The following is an 18,963-nucleotide window of genomic DNA, read 5'->3' as shown; positions in this document are numbered from 1 at the left end:
GCCCCTTTGCATCCTGGTAAATGCAGTACACAGTTCAAACTTCCTTCAAGAATAGCTGGAGTTTTTCACCAAAGTTGGTGCAGACATTGCTGTATATCTCTAGACACGTGTTTCTGGGTTGAACCCTTCATCAGTAGAGAGCAGCAGTTTTAGAGAGAAAAGAAAACTCATCTGGGGTTGCTGGAAATGCTGTCAAGTTCCTCTCAGGTCATAGTATCACTCACAGGCACACAGGTGCATCTCCAAAGCTCGTCAGCTTGCTGGCTCAAGGGAGCCTTTTAAACAGAATGGGGGTTGGGAGCACACTGCCTCACAGTCTCAGCACAGTTTGCCAGCTCCTAGTCGTTAGTTGTACGAAGAGCGAAATTACTGCACAAACTAGGGTTTAGGCAACCCAGCAAGAGCAACAGAGCCAGGGAGGAGCTAATATTCTTTCACTATCCTTCACTCCTTCTGCATGTCTTAGGCTGTGAGTGTTAAAGGTGCCATGTGACTGTGTCAATGAATAGGTGGGCTGAGACCTGTGACATTTCCCAGAAGATCTTCATGAACTGAAGTCTATCTAAGTGTACCCCGGAGGTATTTCTGCCCTATGAAACCTTGATTAAAGGACGTCCGACACACAAAATTATTGTAGAAAAGAGGAAATTTGCGTACCACATTTCCATCAAAATAACAAATAATTTATTTACACACCCTAGAGGAAATAATGTTTCTTCCAGATTCTTACAGTATCCGTTAATGGGCAAAAACATACAAAAAAGTTTTGTATGCCTTGTTATCCCCTTTTACACAGTTTTTGCATACAAAATTGAATGCAAATAATATTTACATTAGTAAGCAAGGAAAACTGTATAGTGTAAATCACACATTGCAGTAAAAACACGAAAAAACTGAATCATCAACTGGAGATACCCAAATTGAAATAAAAATATATATTTTGTAACCATGAACAGATCACAACAATCCATACAATATTTGTAATAAATATTTCAAAACAATAATGATTAGCTTTCTTCATTCTTGGGAACAAAGCCCAATCAATGGCACATGACATCACCACTGATCCGCCTGTTAAAAAAAGAGAAATCCCACTGTACTGTTTGTTGTCACCTCTGTCATAATAAAATAAAAACACAGAGCATGAACTGCTATCTTTTTTTATATAAAGAACAATTTAGTAATGCTACCCCAAGGAGTGAGTTTGAGTACATTTTACACCCTTCAGAATATGACGACCCTTCCTTTACTGATTTTGTATTGTTTTGTAATTGGACTTATATTGCACTGACTACCACTGACTAGGCATTAAAGTGCTCTGTGGTGCGTAGCGTGCTACTCACAATCCAGAACTAGGGACAGTGGGCCACATGTATTAAAGTGTTTTGCATTCACAAATGGTGCCAATCATAAATGGGTGCGACCCGCACAGGTATTTTCTCAAAGTTTATCCGATGTCATCATTTCGGGTGCTATCCTGATAAGTGCTATGTCCTAAAGCACTCTGGGAGACGTAGTCTTTACATATTGCTGATATCAAACGTATATCAGACACAAGATGCAACCCCCTTTTGGATGATAAGAAATCATCGTAATCCATTTTTAGTCCATTTTCATTTAGAAGTTTTATTAAGATCATGTAGGTAAAAACACGGTAACTCCATTGTACAAATGCGTGTATCATGCCGAAGCCTTTAAATACAGCATGTCAAATCCTCATGTTTCATATAGATGCGCTTAACCCAATGCATTTTGGCCCTACGGACTTCGTCAGGGGTACATCTGCAGTAAAGAATAAACATTGTATCAAGAATAGATTTTGGTGTCACTAAATACACTAATTCAATTAATACCATTAACAGTGTTAACATAATATGTCATCCCCGAATAAAATAATTGCTCTCCAAATAAAACAATTTTCTCGTTGTACTCGAGCTGCAAAATAAACTATTAGTTTGAACCCATCCCATTTAAGCCATCGTGGATTGTTAAACCATCTTTACATGTGTACATTTATTTTTTGGGGTGCTTCAGGGTGGGCCTTTGGCCTTCGGGCACCCATGGCTTTGTATTACCTAATTTTATATTGCCAATTTGGTAATCACAATTTAGCTAATGCAAAACCATTCACACCTATGGACCTTGTGGCCAATAGGTACGAATGGAGTAATATTACCTTATAGCAATTCGCTATTTACCAAATCACTATTAGCTAATATTAAGCAATCGCAAAATCTTTGTCAATTCCTTACATACATAGCATTTTGCTATTACCTAATAGGGATTCGGTGAAAATCACTATTTGGTATCGCAAAATGCTTATTTGATACATGTGGCCCAATGTCCCTAACTGATTGATCCTGGTCATTTGCAAAATTACACCACACAATAAATGCAAACTTAAGGAAACAATACATTAATTTAGTAATATGAATATTCTCATTGTCAGAGTTCTGAGTTTTTCGCTTGGAGATCTGCTCTGTCTCTCAGTTTGGGGTTAGGGTTTTCAAATTCTAAGAATTTATGTGACCTTTAGGTGCTGGTGAGAATTGATCAATAGCTCCACATCCAAAAAAGATAGACCTTGTTGATCAAGGAAGTCTGATAGCTTCTGACCTTAGTGGGAAATTGATGTGTGTACCCAAAAAGCCCTCAAGCACCTCCCAAAAACTCCTTAAGAAACTGCAGAACATTTTGAACGCCTCTGTCAGCCTCATACTCAACATCCCCCACTGCAGCCACATCACAAGCCACCTGAGAGACCCACACCGGCTCTGAGTCAACCCCTTCAAGCTTCTCACACACTCCTGAAAAACTCTGCATGGCGTGGGACCTGTGTACCTTAACCCGTGCCTCCCATTCTACCCACCCACCAGAGATCAACGCTCTGCCCAACTGGCCCTGTCTACCATTCCACGTTTCCGCAAGACCACAGCCAGAGGAAGATCCATCTCCTACCTCATAGCACAAACCTGGAACACCCTCCCTCTTGTAATGACAAATTTCTCCGTATGTTTTGGTGCTTCTGTCAGTCACCAGGTCATTACTTACCACATCCTTTCTCAGTTCCAGAAAGACACCACATTTCACAATACTTACCCAAGAAAGGAATAAACACTGACAACATATAAGACCATTGCTGAGGAGCTCGCAAATAACAACAAGTCACAACACCTCCCTTTCCGAGAGGGTAAACAACGCATGCTCCTCCTGGCAATGTAATTTAGACATCCCTGATGGGAGGCACTTTCCCTTCCGTATCAACAATTACCCATTAGAGGGGAATCGCCCATCCCTCTATAAGTACTTGGTAAAAAAGGGTCTCAACCTTCCCTCACAAGGAATGCAAACAAATTATATGCTCTAGGGTTTCTTTATTACATGATAATAGGATGACAAAAGAAAGAAATAACTAAACATCACAGTAAACATTAGCAGCAATCATCAGCACATAGATATACATAGAGCCTGAAAATAAAAGCATAGTTAGATAAAATTATATATACATAGAACACCTCACCATAATCTTAGGCATCTTTTCATCTGAAGAAGGGTCCGTCTCTCTTTCCCTCTCTCTGTGGTTGTGTCCGGACTCTCTGTTGCACACACACGACTGCACGTCTGCAACGTGATGTATCATCAGACCGCCAAAACACCAGACCAGCATCTCAGCTCAGCATCTCAGCATCTCTCAGCATCTCAGAAGCTCTCTGCCTCTCAGAAACTCTCTCTGCATCTCTCTCGGACCCCCTTTCTCTAATATAGAACTCTATCCTCCATCGAAGCTTCTGGAAGAACCCGCCTACCTTTCTCACAAGATTCCTGTACTTTTCCACACCAAGCACCCAACAGCAGCTGGCCAAGCTTTTGTTATGGCGCCAATGCGAAGAAGGCACATTCCTCCTGATAAGAACTGGTCTGCTCTGGTTCACTGCTGGTGAACAACACATGTAATCTCAAATATCACCTCTCACCTACAGAGGCTCAGAAGATGGCTGCAGTTAAGAATATGGAGTTGCTCAAGCATAGGCCTCTACTACTTGGAAAGCAGAATAATATTAGACCACGTCAAAGCCAATAGGCTAAAGTCATAATTCACCTAACTCAAATAACACTATGCACTTAATCCCTCAGTATCCACTATGGAGCACATGTGTGCACCATCACCAACAACTCTGCACCTCGACATCCCACACCTTCTATTCTTTGGCAAGATTTTTCTAATGCAAGACCATCCTACATTAAGGCTAAAGTAACATAGCACACTAAAATCAGTACACAATGGTGGTGATCGAGGGTCATCACAGATCATCAGACCACTAAAGTGGCTCATTCACCACACCACTCCACCTCACTGTCACTGCCTCAATTCAGGAAGGACCTTAAGATCTGGATCTTCGACTGAACCACAGAGCTTTCGGCATACAATCTGTCCCCCCCCCCCCACTTAGCGCCTTGAGACCCTTATGGATGAGTAGTCGCACTTTACAAGTAACCTGATTGATTGATTGATTGACAGGCAATGAAAGCAGGACTCAGTCACTAATCAGCTTAATTGCACTTACAGAGATGCTTCTAGGGCACCCTCCTCCAGTCTACAGTGTGTGATAGTAAAAGTGTTTTGTTGCTCCGAGACAGTGGCTTTGGACCCCATTGGCTGGTTGGTGGCTTCTTTGCAGGAATTAAAATCAGCAGTAGCAGCACACACAGGCAGACTTCAGTTTGTCATCAGGCTTAATCCCAGCCTAGTAGAAACATGCACCTGTCAGCCTCATGTTGAGAAATGCTCAATGGCGGAGTGCATGCAGGTCAGGGTGACAAGTGGTCATTTTCCTAACTCAATTGTCCCAGGAGGCACCCGTAGTGACTGAAGGTAACCAGATTTCAGTTTTGTTGGGGTTCCTTGAAGTAGGTGCACCTCAAAGTTAGCAGAAAAGCAAAAGATTTTGGTAACATTCTGTTGGAAATGGAAAAATAGCAACGTTACATCGGGTCCTTGGTCATCACACATGCGCTATGTAAGCTTTATTTAATGTTTATTTTCGTTTTTGAACTCTTAATTAATTGGATGTTTTGCATATCTGTGTTCTTTTTCAGGGCAAAAAACGAGCGCGCTAGTACGGTCACTTTGTCTCAGAGTTTGGTTGCAAGGGGCCAATATTGCATTTTAACCGGTTCCTTGAACATAGACATCAATTCAAAATGCCAGCGGTATTGAAAGAGATACCACAGTCACTCAACCTTAGACCATTGCTGACGTCATAGGGGTGAGCACCTTCCCCACCCTTAGTCCTTGTGCAACCTCTACTTGAGCGATGGGGCTGGAAGAACAACTATGGAAGGTTCTCGCCACTTCTTCCCTGTCCATAAGACCGGGCAGCAAGCTAGGGCGGTTGGGCAGTAAAGGGCTAGCCAGCGGTAGCAGCTGTTACCCATGGTTACCACTCACAACCTGTATGTTTCTGAAGTGGCTGTTTCCAAGGAGACTATTGAAAGGGCACTGTTTGGGGAAAGGTGGAACAGGTCAGGCAGCAGGTAATGTTTCGTTTTTACAGAGATCCGATTTGGCAAAATCCGCACACAGGGCTCGAGAAAATCGAGGGGGGCAAAGCAACACAAATATACAGATTCAGTGAGGTCAACATTGGCTGCTACCATCAACCAATGACCACCAAATCATACGATTCTATCCCATTTGCTCTGGCTCTGCCTTTCATCCTTCCGAAGACAAAGCGCCCACTTTGAAATTAGGGAATAGTTCCTATGAAAAGACCGACAGCTGATTAGCTCCTAGATGTTCACAGGGCCTCCAAGTGAGGTGAGATGTAGCTTAAGAGGGTTTAGGGAAATATCCCTGTCCCGGAAGAGAAGCAATGGGTATTTAGCAGTTAGAGTGTGACATACTGTGGCAGCTGGGGTGAAGCAAATCTTTACTTTGCTCGCGCATCACACAATGGAAAAAGTTTAAAAGTTCAATCACCTGCTGGAATTTTTCCAAGGTGAGCTATGCCCAGTGCCAGCTGATGGTTACTGGTAGCAGTAGGGCGTGACCCCTGCCCTGGATCTGCACAAGGTAAGCACGGATCTTACTTCCTGCAGTTCGATCCTGCAGTGGAGATCTCCACCCAATAAAGTTTAAAATAAGAAGGCAAATGGTGCACTTTACAAGACCTTCTCACGAATATTTGGTTAAAAAAAACTAGGCTCTGATAAGGCTCGTGAAATAGCTACACTTCATTTACTTTCCTCTTTTTATGCTGGCCCTTCAAAATAGATTCTTATTTATGTCATAACTGAGAATCTCTTTGAAAGGGCAGGGTATTGGAAACGAAACAAGTCTTGCAATCCCTGGCAACACCTAGTCGAACTGCACATACATAGCATTATACCTCAGTGCTGTTTGATTACACAAATCATACAGATTAGGGATCCAGAGAGCAGTGCTTATTACAACTCGAGCTTTCTCCATCCCTTTGGAAGTGCCATCAATTTGCTTGAAAACATCTGCGTGTCACTTGACTCCCCCAAACAAAATGTTATTATTTTATTGAGGACGAAAAGCAATATTTGCCCTTAATTATACCATATTTGAATTTTTAGTAACTGTATGTGAGAAATTGGGTTGTTGGTTGAATGTGTTGTGAACCCTGGTGAAGCTACAGCCACAATCCCTTGCAGGGTGAACCACAAAAAATCAATACATTAACTTGTGCTTAACTCTGGGGTATCTGGGCACAAAAGCAGTTAGACTTAACTTAGAGGCCAGGGGTAAAGTATGTATATTGTGCACAAAACAGTAATAACGTGAAAACATATCACAAGAAAAATCAAAAACTACTTTAGTAAATTGTGATCAATTATTTGACACAAAAACAACAAAAATCCATTCAGTGGAACCGGAGTAATGCATTTGAAGTTTTTTTAGTAAAAACTAGCACCTAAAAGATCAAAGCACCAAACATCAAACATTTAGTCATGCAAGACTGGGTCAAAATCAAAAAATATGGCCGACAGCGATGGAGCATGGTTTGGATACAATAAGTGGCTTGGGCATGGTCAGCGCTTACCTTTGGACTTAGAACGAATTTTGTGAAAAAGTGTCTGAGAAGATAAAGTTCAGCGGGGAAAGGCTGCAGGAGGAGTCCAAGGAGGGAGCATCATCATTGGATAGTCTTGGGTTGAAGTTGCAGTGATGATTTCAATGTTAGGGCCTGGGGACTAATTATGAGTTTGGTGGTTATGGTAACTGCCATTGAAACAGCGTTGGAATCACCGCTTCACCATTGGCAGTCCAACCGCCATATTACGTCAGCAGTCTGCTGTAGGAAAGACCGCCGGAAATCTGCTTACACTTCCAGCCAATCGCAGATTCCGGGAAGGAGGTAGGGGAACAGCAGCTGTCATGGGGGGGGATACAGAAAAAGGGACCGCTGTCGGACATACGAATTGCCTTTCCGTCGAGCTGACCCTGGCGATTGAACTGCCTGCTTTGAGTCAGCGGAATTGAAGGATTTGAGTGCATACTCACCCATTTTCTCATCTTCCCTTCAGTCTTCTTCATGGATTTCTTCCTCCAAGACACCCTTTCACAGCAGCAACTTGACCCCGTAGAAAACGACCCTGTAGCACCGAAATCCAGGTAAGTCTGTTTTGCATCTTTTCACCCATCGATTGGACTGGGCAGATATGGTTCGTACTCCAGCAGTGGGAAAGTGCTCGTACTTGGTATTTTATCACAAGCCATGCATATGTGTACATTTGACACTTGTGCATTGACACAACTGAAAAAATATTCATTGCTGTCAGTAACACCGCCATTGGGCCAGCAGTGACAACCTAATATGGCAGGTAGGAGACCGCCGACTCGGTGGTCCTCTTGGTACTGCTGCTGCGGCGGTACAGCGCAGGGACCGCCAAACTTGTAAGCAGGCCTTTGCTCTCAGAAATGGAAGTCAACAATCTCCAGTGTGATGAGACAGAGGGTTGTAGCCTAAGATAGTTCCCCAAGGTTGGTTACCCCTTTTGTGAAGGACTGCTGAAACAAATTTGCGGCTGCAGAGAAGAACGTAGTAGGAGAAGTCGCATAGTCAATACAACCAGTGATGCACCTTTGGTGGATAGGCAAGTAGGTTGGTCTTGGTCTCCTCCTGCTTCTCAAGCAGTTATTGGCCAAAATTCAGGCTGGGTCTAGGTACAGTTTCAAAATGGTGGGAGTCTTTTGTGTCCTTGTGGCTTCGAACAGGAGGCCAGAAAACTAGCTCTTGGAGTCGCTCTGGTAGTCCTGGGTTCAGGTGAAGATGCAGGGCTGGCCTCTGATAGTTCAAGTCAGGCTCCAGACAGCAAAGCAGTCCTTCTTTGTGCAGCAGCAGTCTTGTACCGTGCACACCAGGTCTCAGCAGCAGGCAGTCCTCTTTGAGTCCTCCTGCAGATTCAGGAGTGAACAGAAGAGTGGGTCTGAAGGTCGTATTTTTATACTCTGGTGCTCTGGATGTGGAAGGTGGGATAAGCTTCTAGACAGTGGCTTTGGATTGCATGGAATTTCCTGACTACCCATACTTGGCTCCAAGCTGGCTGCAGTGACAATGTGGGGTCATTAGTCCCTTTCTGTGGAGACAGAGCACACTCAACCCAGCTGTAAATGGGGCTGGGCTCAGCTCCGCCCCCCCATCCTTTCAGCAGATGGCCCATTGAGGCGCACCCAATCCCTCTATTGTGTGACTGTCTGGGAGGAATTCACAAAGTTCTGTCAGCTACACTCAGTCATGTGACCCAAGACAGACTGCAGGAACAAAGGGCAGGAAAATGCCAACTTTCTAAAACTGTGTTAGTGGTTAGTTAAAGAGCTGTTTCTGATTTTTTATAGCTAAACCCTGACGAAGAACATAGTTCAAAATGCATTGGGTTATTATAATTGTCCGTATCGAAATTTGATTGACTGCACGTGCCAATGTACAAGCCTGGATAGGCAACAGAAGACATTTGAAAATGCACAAATAAAGTATTCTGGTCAATACTGCTGTCTCCGGAGTGATTATAATAAGATATACAGAAACGGATGAAAATGAAGTGTACTGGATGGTTTACTGCGGATTAAATTGGTTTAAAATGGATGACATGGTTTACTCTGATGCTTTGCTTTTACTAGCAGGTGCATGAATGGAGGCACCTGTATGCTTTATCTTCGATATGCTGTGGTGGAATGATACACAGCGCTGTTTTGCACGCAAAATACTCTTGGCATTCCCAGCAAAACTTAAAGGCATAAAGGAAGGTGTGCAGCCGTTATCATTCTTCTTGCTTTGCAATTTCATTAATCATCACAACAACGAGCATGCACCCCAAAGGTTTACAAAGATGACAAAAAATTATTCGAGCACTTTAAAAGCATCATCCCGGAGACAGTGAAACAGCTATAATTTCGAATGTTTCACGGAGGAAACAGAACGTTAATGGACCTAAAAGCATGGGAGCTGTCTCTGTTCGCATGAACTTGCATTTGGATAAATAGCAGAACGTTTTCTTTGGACACTCTTTGAATGATTAGCATATTGAATCATTGTAATATTGTGTTGGTCACAGCAGAACGTTTTCTTTGGACACTCTTTGAATTATTAGCACATTGAATCATTGCAATATCGTGTTGGTCACAGCATGTATAGTTTGATTCATGTCATGTATGATTTTCATGTACACTGTTAGGGGTACTGATCGGTTTAAAATATGGGGGAACAGTGAGGGTAGTTTTTGTGTTTTCGACAATGGGCAAAATGCATTATGGGACCAGTAGGATTTTGTTTTAACAAATGCGCACGCGTAAGCAGGTTTTGAGGGAAGGGTTGTTTAATTTTGAAATGGGATTAGGCACAGGTGTGTAAGCCAGTTAAAACCGACTTGGTGTTTGATCTCGTACTCAGCAGCGCGGTATTAAAAGACTTGGCTTCTTTAAGGTAAAGGGAACGGTTATTTTCAGGTAGTGGACAAGATTTGGAAGGGTTGGTGGTATACTTTTGATATTTCTTTATATATTTTCTTCACAGCAATGGGGATGAGATAAACAGTACGGTTAATTTAAAGTGGTAAAATCTGGAGAAATGCAAGTGTTGATAAAACCTTTGATACTCAAAATATTCGTGTTTTAGTGGTTGGTTAAAGAGCTGTTTCTGATTTTATTTCAGCTAGCCCCTGACGAAGAACATAGTTTGAAATGCATTGGGTTATTATAATTTTCCGTATCGAAATTTGATTGACTGCACGTGCCAATGTACAAGCCTGGATAGGCAACCGAAGGCATTTGAAAATGCACAAATAAAGTATTCTGGTCAATACTGCTGTCTCTGGAGTGATTATACTAAGATATACAGAAACGGATGAAAATGAAGTGTACTGGATGGGTTACTGCGGATTAAATTGGTTTAAAATGGATGACATGGTTTACTCTGATGCTTCGCTTTCACTAGCAGTGCAGCAGCGTGGTGCACGAATGGAGGCACCTGTATGCTTTAACTTTCTAAAACTGTCATTTTCAAAATTGTAATGAAAAATCAGATTTTACCATTAAAAAGAGTTTATTGTTACAATTTCATAGACACCTAACATGACATATCTACCTGCTCCTAATGGGAAATTACAACGTATTAAAAATAATATTGTCTCAAGTTATCGTATAGGAGGGGTAGGCTTCACAGTAGAGAAAAGAAATTTAGGAGTTTTCCACTACAAGGACATGTACATCTTAAAAGTACATGTACAACCTTTTAATTACACAGCACCCTGCCATATGGGCTATCTAGGATCTACCTTAGGGGTGATGTATATGTAATGAAAGGGGAGTTCAAGGCTTGGCAAGGGGGTTTAAATGCCAGGTCCACATGCCAATTTAACAATGCATTGAATGAATGGATGAATGAATGAATGTGGATTTATAGAGCGCGTAGTTACCCGGAAGCATCCCAGCACTAAGCCATGACAGAGAGACCAGAGGCTCCAATGGCAGGCCTGGGAGAGCATTTAAAGTGTTACTTAAGTGGGTTGTACGGTATACACCTGTTACAACGCATTTTTTACTCCGCACTACCATTACAACGCGACTTTTACTCCGCATACCATTACAACGCATTGCGCTGGGGGGCGCTGTAGGATAGGGAATAAGTTTAATTTTCTATCCAACACCTTCCCTAGTGTCCACGGGGACTGGTGTTGGAATAGAAAATTATACTTACCACTATCCAGCGCCCCAAGGCGCTATGCGTTGTAACGGTATGCGGAGTAAAAGTCGCGTTGTAATGGTATGCGGAGTAATAGTATGCGTTATAACGTCATACATCCGGGTTGTACAATATGTGCTTCAGACCCACTAGTAACATTTAAATTACAAGCCCTGGGCATATGGTATACCACTCTACAAGGAACTTGCAGGTAAATTAAATATGGCAATTGGATATAAGCCAATTTAATCATGTTTAATAGGAGGAAGCAAAAGCACTTTAGCTGTAAACATGCACTGGTTAGAAGTGGTAAAGTGCACAGAGTCATAAGGCCAACACAAATAAGTTAATTAACACTAAGGCTGTCCCCTGAATAGAAAGGACTTGTATCATAAAAGGATACAAATCGGAGGGGTTGAATTGTCTAATGACATGTCAGAAAAGGAAAACCTAAAGACCGTGACATGACAAGGAAAATTGGACTCACAGTCATGAAGATCGCCAGTAAGTAACTGGGGCTTGGCTCTTGGTAAAGCAACAACACAGTTTTGATGGTGCATGCAAGCATCATTGATCCAGATCCCCAGTACTCAGGGCTTTGGCATAGTGTCATGGTCCCATATTTAGAGTTCTGCTTAAAAAATCATCTATGCTCCAACTGTTCCACCGAGTTCTACTTCGATCCAAATACCTTCTATTGCTATATACGCAATTAGATCACATGCGGGTTCCTCAAAACAATCCACACTTTCTTAGAATAAAATGTGATGTGCTGAAAAAACGGAAAAATAGAATTGGTCAGATTCACAAGAATTAATTTCCCAAGAAGAAAGCTCAGCAACCTGAGGTGACGATTTGTCACCCATGTGGCTGAAAATAAAACTTATCAATTAACTTTTAGTTGATACTTTATTTGTTGGAAGATTTTTGTCGGAAATTTTGTTATAGGTCACTTATAGAAGTAAAACAATTAATATGTTTTTGAGGTGCAAAAATCATTAAAGTTGCCAATTTATTTTACCTGAATAAACATTGTGACCACCATTAGTTAGGGTACAGTGAGCAATGGAAACCCAGCCTCCAATATCCCCCTTAGGGACTCATCAACAGGCTTTATAACACAGTATTTCCAGGCCACACACACTCATGGTGATGCACAAGCTGCAAGCTCCTCAAGTAACATAGGTGGCAAAGAGGTAGCGCTGCTTAAGGACTACTTAAAAAAGCCCCTTGCTCCAAGCAGTCATAGTGTTCCAACCAGAAAACACAGGTCTTCATCCTGCCCAAGGCTGTGCAGGGCACCAGGAAATACTTATAATATCTCCTGGCACTCTTCTAACATATTCTCCAACTCTGCGGTCTTAGAATCTTTGGAGCAGGAACACACAACACCAAAAATACGCTAGACCCCACAGCGTCACCAAAACTCATTGAAATAATCACTGCACAAATCAAATCAAGCTGGCCCCATTCAGGCCTCATCTCAGGCCACCACTCCTGACCCAAGAAGAGCAAGCACAAGTATGACCACTGTAGCTGAATATAATCATGATCTGGGAGATCTCTCCACACTTTTCTACCACAATCTGGAATTCAAGATAGAAAAAACGCTGGAGCTCACAACGAAGCTGTTTAAAACTCCAGACGCAACAAGACAATCATCTCACAATACCTAAGACATCAATGGGACGGTGGACCTGTAACTGACTTCCATCAGTGCTACACAAAACTCCATGACCAGAGCACTGATATGACAGTCCACCAAAATGGATTTACAGATGCATAGTGCTTTGCAGACCTGAGTGCCAACATCTTATCGGAAACAAAGTCCAAGGCTGTCTAAAGAATGGGCCATGTTCCTGTTCAATTGAAGCCATTATTGACACATTGGCCACTCCCCCATAGGTCTAAATTGAACCTGTAGCTAGCAGGCCCTCAGAACACTGCCGCAAATATCCGAAGACCTAGAAGCATCACTTTTCATTCCAATAATAAATTTAATAGACAGTCCTCAGTCAAATCTGGGTACCCCAATCTCATCCCCCCCACACAAAATCACCCACCTACTACCACAGACTGTAGTCCTAGTACTAGCACTCATCCAATTTGAGGGTACAAGAAGGATGCTCTTCCCAGTCCATCACAGCACAAAAAGGGCCCCAAAGGTCAAAGGAGTGGTGTCTCTGTTAACTACTGAAAATTGGCATCTACCAGCAGAAAATGACCCCATTCAGCTGTATCCTATATTCACTATCAGGTCACTAACAGCACAACATATTTTGCAGTAAAAAGACACCTCCACCCTCAAAGATAAACAAGGAAAAGAAGGACATTGTCACAGTAAGTTTAGTCCCTATGACTCCTTCTCCCGATCTGAAAAACAAGGAGAGGATGTATTCTAGCACCCAAGCTGCTTTAACCAATGAGTCAAGCACAAATGTCAGCAGGCTAGTACCAAGCCGGTCCCCCATTAATGCAACCACTTTCCTACACAGACAGCCCATTTATTTGCCATTCCTCGGCCGCACTCAAAATATGCCCTTAAAAGCAGACACCAAGGGCACCTATCCAACTAATGTTGCCCCCAACCCCAGTAAACCGGACCTGAGCACTGGAATCAGTCACCACAAAAGCGGGTATAGGTGCCCTGGAGATAGTGCTAAACCTACATACCACATTAAAGATCGACACAACATCTTAAACAGGGGCAACATTCTTTGCTTATTAAAAAAAATACCACCATTTGCCCACATCAGCTCAGACAATCTTGTCTGGGTCAGGTTACCAAAACTCCCTAGCGATTCCCATGACGATTCAACGCTGGAAGGCCTATGCCAACAATTACATAACGATGTCATGCTTTAGGAAGCATCCCTGCTTGCAGAAAGGGGATAGACATTGAACAAAATCACCCAGACAAATATCCACATGTGCTCCAGGCCCAAACCCTGAAGAAGGGTGCCAAATCCCTTCTGCGAGGGACAAATAGCACTCAACATGTCTTCAAATATCAAGCTTAACTTAAGAAGAACAACACATTTAAAATGTTGTGTGTTCCCGGGATGCCAATGTGGACCAGAAACTTGTACAGTGAGCTCCTCCTGCCCGGGTCTCCACCAATGGCATCTGTAACATCACCAATACTTGGACTCAAGGTAATCATCCCAGCTGCAGCTAACAATCATTTTCTGGAATGTGGCAGGCCTCAAGACAATCATTGGGTACAACTCAGCTCTTGACTATGTTCTCAAAGATGACATCCTATGTTTTCAGGAGACCTGGGCCACTGGAAAAACCATGCTCCCAGACTATTATGAATTCCATACTTCAGTAACAAAGTGCAACATCTTTGTCTGACCATCCGGAGGACTCTCCATTTTTGTCAAGCACAACCAAAAATTAGATGCCACTGCAATATTCACCAATTCACAAAGACACACACACACACCAAGCTTTGCTTATCAAAGGTCTAAAGTGTGACCACCAACCCCTTCGCTTGCTGGTAATCAACTGTTATGTTAACCCTGCACAGCACCAGAAAAAACTGTCCACAAAATCTCTAATAACCTCAATTGAAGAGCTGGTAATGAATGCGACTCTCACATGCCAATTATGACCGAGGCTTCAATACCAAGGCCCTTAACAGTCACAGTAAATTAACCAGACCAATCCCAGATGCCGTATCATTTCAGAGCCTCATTAACCTCTTGGATGCTATGGGAATTCCCCTGCTGTGCTGGGATTTCGTGATCCTCATTGGTTTATGACGAGCTGGGCTCGTCATGAGCGTGCGAGGAGGCTACTGCATGACGAGCCCAGCTCGTCATGAGCGTGGAAGGGGTTAATAATCATAGGCTAGTCTCAGCGCAATCGCTAACAGAAGCTAATAACCTGCAATTACAAAGTTCTCCTACCTTTAGGAACAGAGCCACTATGAATTATATATTCATCAGTGAACCGTTGACACTCACGTTCGTTCCAAATAGATGACTGTGACGAAATTGCAATTAGACTTCAAGGCTTATCTTCAACTACTTCCACTTGGGGATCCAACGGGGGGAAGAATGGCAAAAGGTTCTCCTCAGAATCAAATGGGAAGACAATCTTGGCAAAACACTAAATAAGTGGATCACAAATAAAGAGGCAGCCATTGAGTCACCCAGCACAATCACACCTTTACTGCACTGGGCGGAACTTGTCGCAGGCTTTTGCACTGCCATGCAAGTGAACTACTCCCCACTTGCCCAACCGCCCCCCAAACCAGAACTGGTCACAACTAAGCACGACCTCGGATGGGCCATAACATCCAAAGGATGAGGTGAGAAAAACTTCTCTGGCCAAACAATTTCAGCATACAGAGCAGCTTACAGGAGGAATGTATGGTAAAAAAAAAAAAGATCAGTAGCTAAAGATCTTTACCATTCAACAAGAGAAGAATCACTTTCACTTTTAAAAGCACATAAACAGTCTCAGCAATGTCATCTAGACTAGGGAGAACAGTGTTGAAAAAAGGTAGTGGATTAATCACGCCCAACTCTTACATACTGACGACCAGGCGAAAGAAACAGCATCCATCCACTCACTTCCAGCTTCAGACTGTTATGCTCAACCACCCTCTCCTCTCACAGAGGCCTCAGACATCACCACCATACGTAAAATGAGGAGAGACAGGGTCCCGGGTCCCAAGGGCCTCCCCGTCTGAGTCTTCGAAACTGCACAAGACTTTTAGCCAGATACACTCACTGTAATATTTAAGTCGCCTTTGTACTGCAATGACTTTGATATGGAGTGGGTCAATTCTCTTCTCGATTTACAAATAAGGAGATCGCTCAAACCTGGCAAACTACCAGCTTATCGCCCTTCTAGACCTGTAAGCAAAATAACACGCATGTATCTTATTGGAAGAGCTGGAGGGCTGGGCGCCAGAAAAAATTATTCCTCCATGTCTCCAATCCATGTTTAGGCCAGAAAGCTGCACGATGGACAACGTGATAACACTAGGGTACATATTGCATCGAGCCACGAGGAGCAAACAACCACCATTATTCTGCTGCTTTGTTAGAGTGGGCTGGGGTAAGTTGTGTGGAAAACTAGCAGCATGGGGGGTGGGTCCTCCCTCTGCTCTTCAAAGCTATAATATATTTATACCAGGGTACTTGAGTCTGGGTAAAAACAGGCCACAGCACAGCAACAGCAAAGGTCCCTACCAACAATGGTGTCAATGGTGTCAATGAGGGCTGAGTGTTGGCCCCCCTCCTTTTCAATCTTTACACGGCCCACCTCGGCAAAGCAGCAGAAGGTGCCAGTCTAGTCATACCAAGACTGGGAAGGGCGCACCTCCCATTTCTGCAGAACGCAGATGGTATCGCGATTATGGACCACACAAAAATAGGTCTAGAGAGAGCCCTTAATGCACTTCATAGGTTCAACATGGCCAATAAACTTCAGATGAACCAGAGAAAGACCAGAATTGTCATCTTTGGAAAGTAGCCCAGGGCTCAGGGTTCTACAGATAACAACAGCTGCAAACTGCAAATATCTAGGGCGCCTCTTCACCATAGGGGCTAAACCTACAGCCCAACTAAAGCATCTTAAAACAGAATGCCTGGGAGTCATTCACAGCCTGGAATGCCTGTATAGTCCCTTGCAAAGCCCAACAGCTGAACCAATGCTAAATTTCCTGAGACAAAACTGATTCCAGCTCGAAATTACAACCATTGAACCTTTCCTGGTGCATTAGAAATGCAGCGTAAGAACACTCAATTTCAGCATACAAAAAATCTCAGCAAACCAGAACAGCGAGGCTGATACTGGAGCTGGGGCTCGGGAGAATGGACCTCAAGTGTCAAGGTGATCCATTAAAATAGTACATCACAAACCTACAGGCCCATGTGACTACACTGATAGCACAACTCAAAATAATCTTTGAGGCGGGGGACTCCCCATGGCAAGAGCATTTAGCAGATGCTTTTCAGTAACTTGAAATGTGAGGCCACCGATCTACACCACCAGGACATACCGTTTTCAGCCTGGAAAAGGGCAGTAAGCGTGCAGGTCAAGTATATGTCCTTCGAACTGGACATTAAAAGTCTCCTTCGCTTCCCCACTTCCGCGGCACTTGATGCCTCCCACAAGCCTTACTTTCATAAAGCCCTCACAGCCCAAACATGCAGGAAAAACAGATAAATGAGGCTTCTCAACCTACCAATCATGGACTTCAATGCCTCTTGGGCAAGGCAGGATGCAGAATTTGTAACTACCGCTGTGAATCCTGGTTCCACTTATTGTGCTGTTGCCCCAAACCCTCCAGTGACTGTCACTGTCTGTTTGGTGATCCTGTAAAGAAAAGTCCAGTCAATTATGTACTCTGTGCCAAAGTAATACAAAAGAAGGTGAGTCCCATATTCTTTTCTTTTGCCCATTTTATGACGCAGTTAGGAAAAGATGGATTAAACCTGTTTGTCGCAACTTAGGTGTGCGCTCATATAAAGAAGTGGAAAGGATCCTCAAGGCCGACACAGGCAGGTGATCGTTTTTGGTGTGAGTAGATTCCTATTAGCAGCGAGTTTTCTACGTAACAAAGCAGGTCTGCTTTAAAGATATTAGTAAACCAACTTTAATGTAATTGGTGACAAAATGTTGCTGCTACTTGTGTACATATATTTTTAGTTCTCAACGTGTTATTACCATTTGGGATCTGAAGGATGAGATGGATTTGAGCAATGTTTTTCAACTGTTTTTTTAATATCTAGATGCCTTTTTAGCCTATTTAAACTATGTTTTTAATGTTACGATTTCCAACCTGTATCCGTGTTATCTGTAAGATATGGATAGCTCACTTTTTAATTCTCTATATAGATTTTTGTTGTAATTGTTGGTTTTATGCATCTTTTATGGCTCTATTGAGCCAAAATAAAGATTATAAATGAGAATGACTGTCACTGTCTGTTAGTCTCCTTATTCTGAGCCACTTGGATAAGAACTTGTTGAAAATCTTCGGATCTGTGTTCCTCCAATAACACACCAATGACCTCAGCCAGGCTGGGGAAATTCTCAGACTTTATTCGATCAGCTCTCCAAAATGTCACACCTGGGTGACATTGGCCCAGTCTCAACACAACTCATGCACTTTCTCCATTCTGCTGGGGTCCAGAGCCCCAGCATGCTCTCCTTCCCACCCACCTTCTCTTGCACTGGCACTTTTATGAAAAATGAATGCACCCCCCATGTCTTAAAGGACATATGCAAAGACAGTTTTGCCTCTGCTGCTAGTCATGTCGCGCCACAAGCACTCTGCACTTTCTTTTTTTCTGCCTCAAGTCAGTGGTATTTCTTTTATCTAATTGCATACTTTCCTAAAATATAATCTGGTTTTATGTCAATAAAAGTTAATACACATGCTGCTGGATCAAAATGCTCTTCCTTTTTAGAAAGTTAGTGTTGTTCACAATGTCAATTGTTTTGAGAAGTACAGCCTTTTAAATGGTTTTTTCAATGTATTTATACTTGTACTCAGGAAACACTGTGTTTGTTGCCTTCATGTAATGATTTTAAGTACTCGATCATGATTAAAACTCATTAATTCATTCATTTTTCATCTCTGTATTGCTAGAGGATGTTTGTTCACTTCTGTGCCTATTTTGGCCGTCCTTTTATTTGAATGCATAGATTTGTAGAAGAAGAAGAGATATAAGTGCAGGAGAAAGACACAAGCAGCTGGATCAAACTTTTCTAATTCACAGATTTGAAACCTATAACA

The 18,963-nt window shown here is 42.7% G+C and overlaps 1 pseudogene across 1 annotated transcript in view; it reads left to right on the top strand.

Annotated features, from left to right (window-relative positions):
- The window catches only part of LOC144785899 (metalloproteinase inhibitor 1-like), a 111,601-nt pseudogene that overhangs the window by 19,523 nt on the left and 73,115 nt on the right, over positions 1-18,963 (top strand). The gene's annotated exons all lie outside the window — the stretch shown is intronic.

Source organism: Lissotriton helveticus, chromosome 10 (genome assembly GCF_964261635.1).
Source record: "Lissotriton helveticus chromosome 10, aLisHel1.1, whole genome shotgun sequence".
NCBI lineage: Eukaryota > Metazoa > Chordata > Amphibia > Caudata > Salamandridae > Lissotriton > Lissotriton helveticus.
Note: the sequence above shows the minus strand (reverse complement) of the source record. Positions and strands in the feature narration are given on the sequence as shown.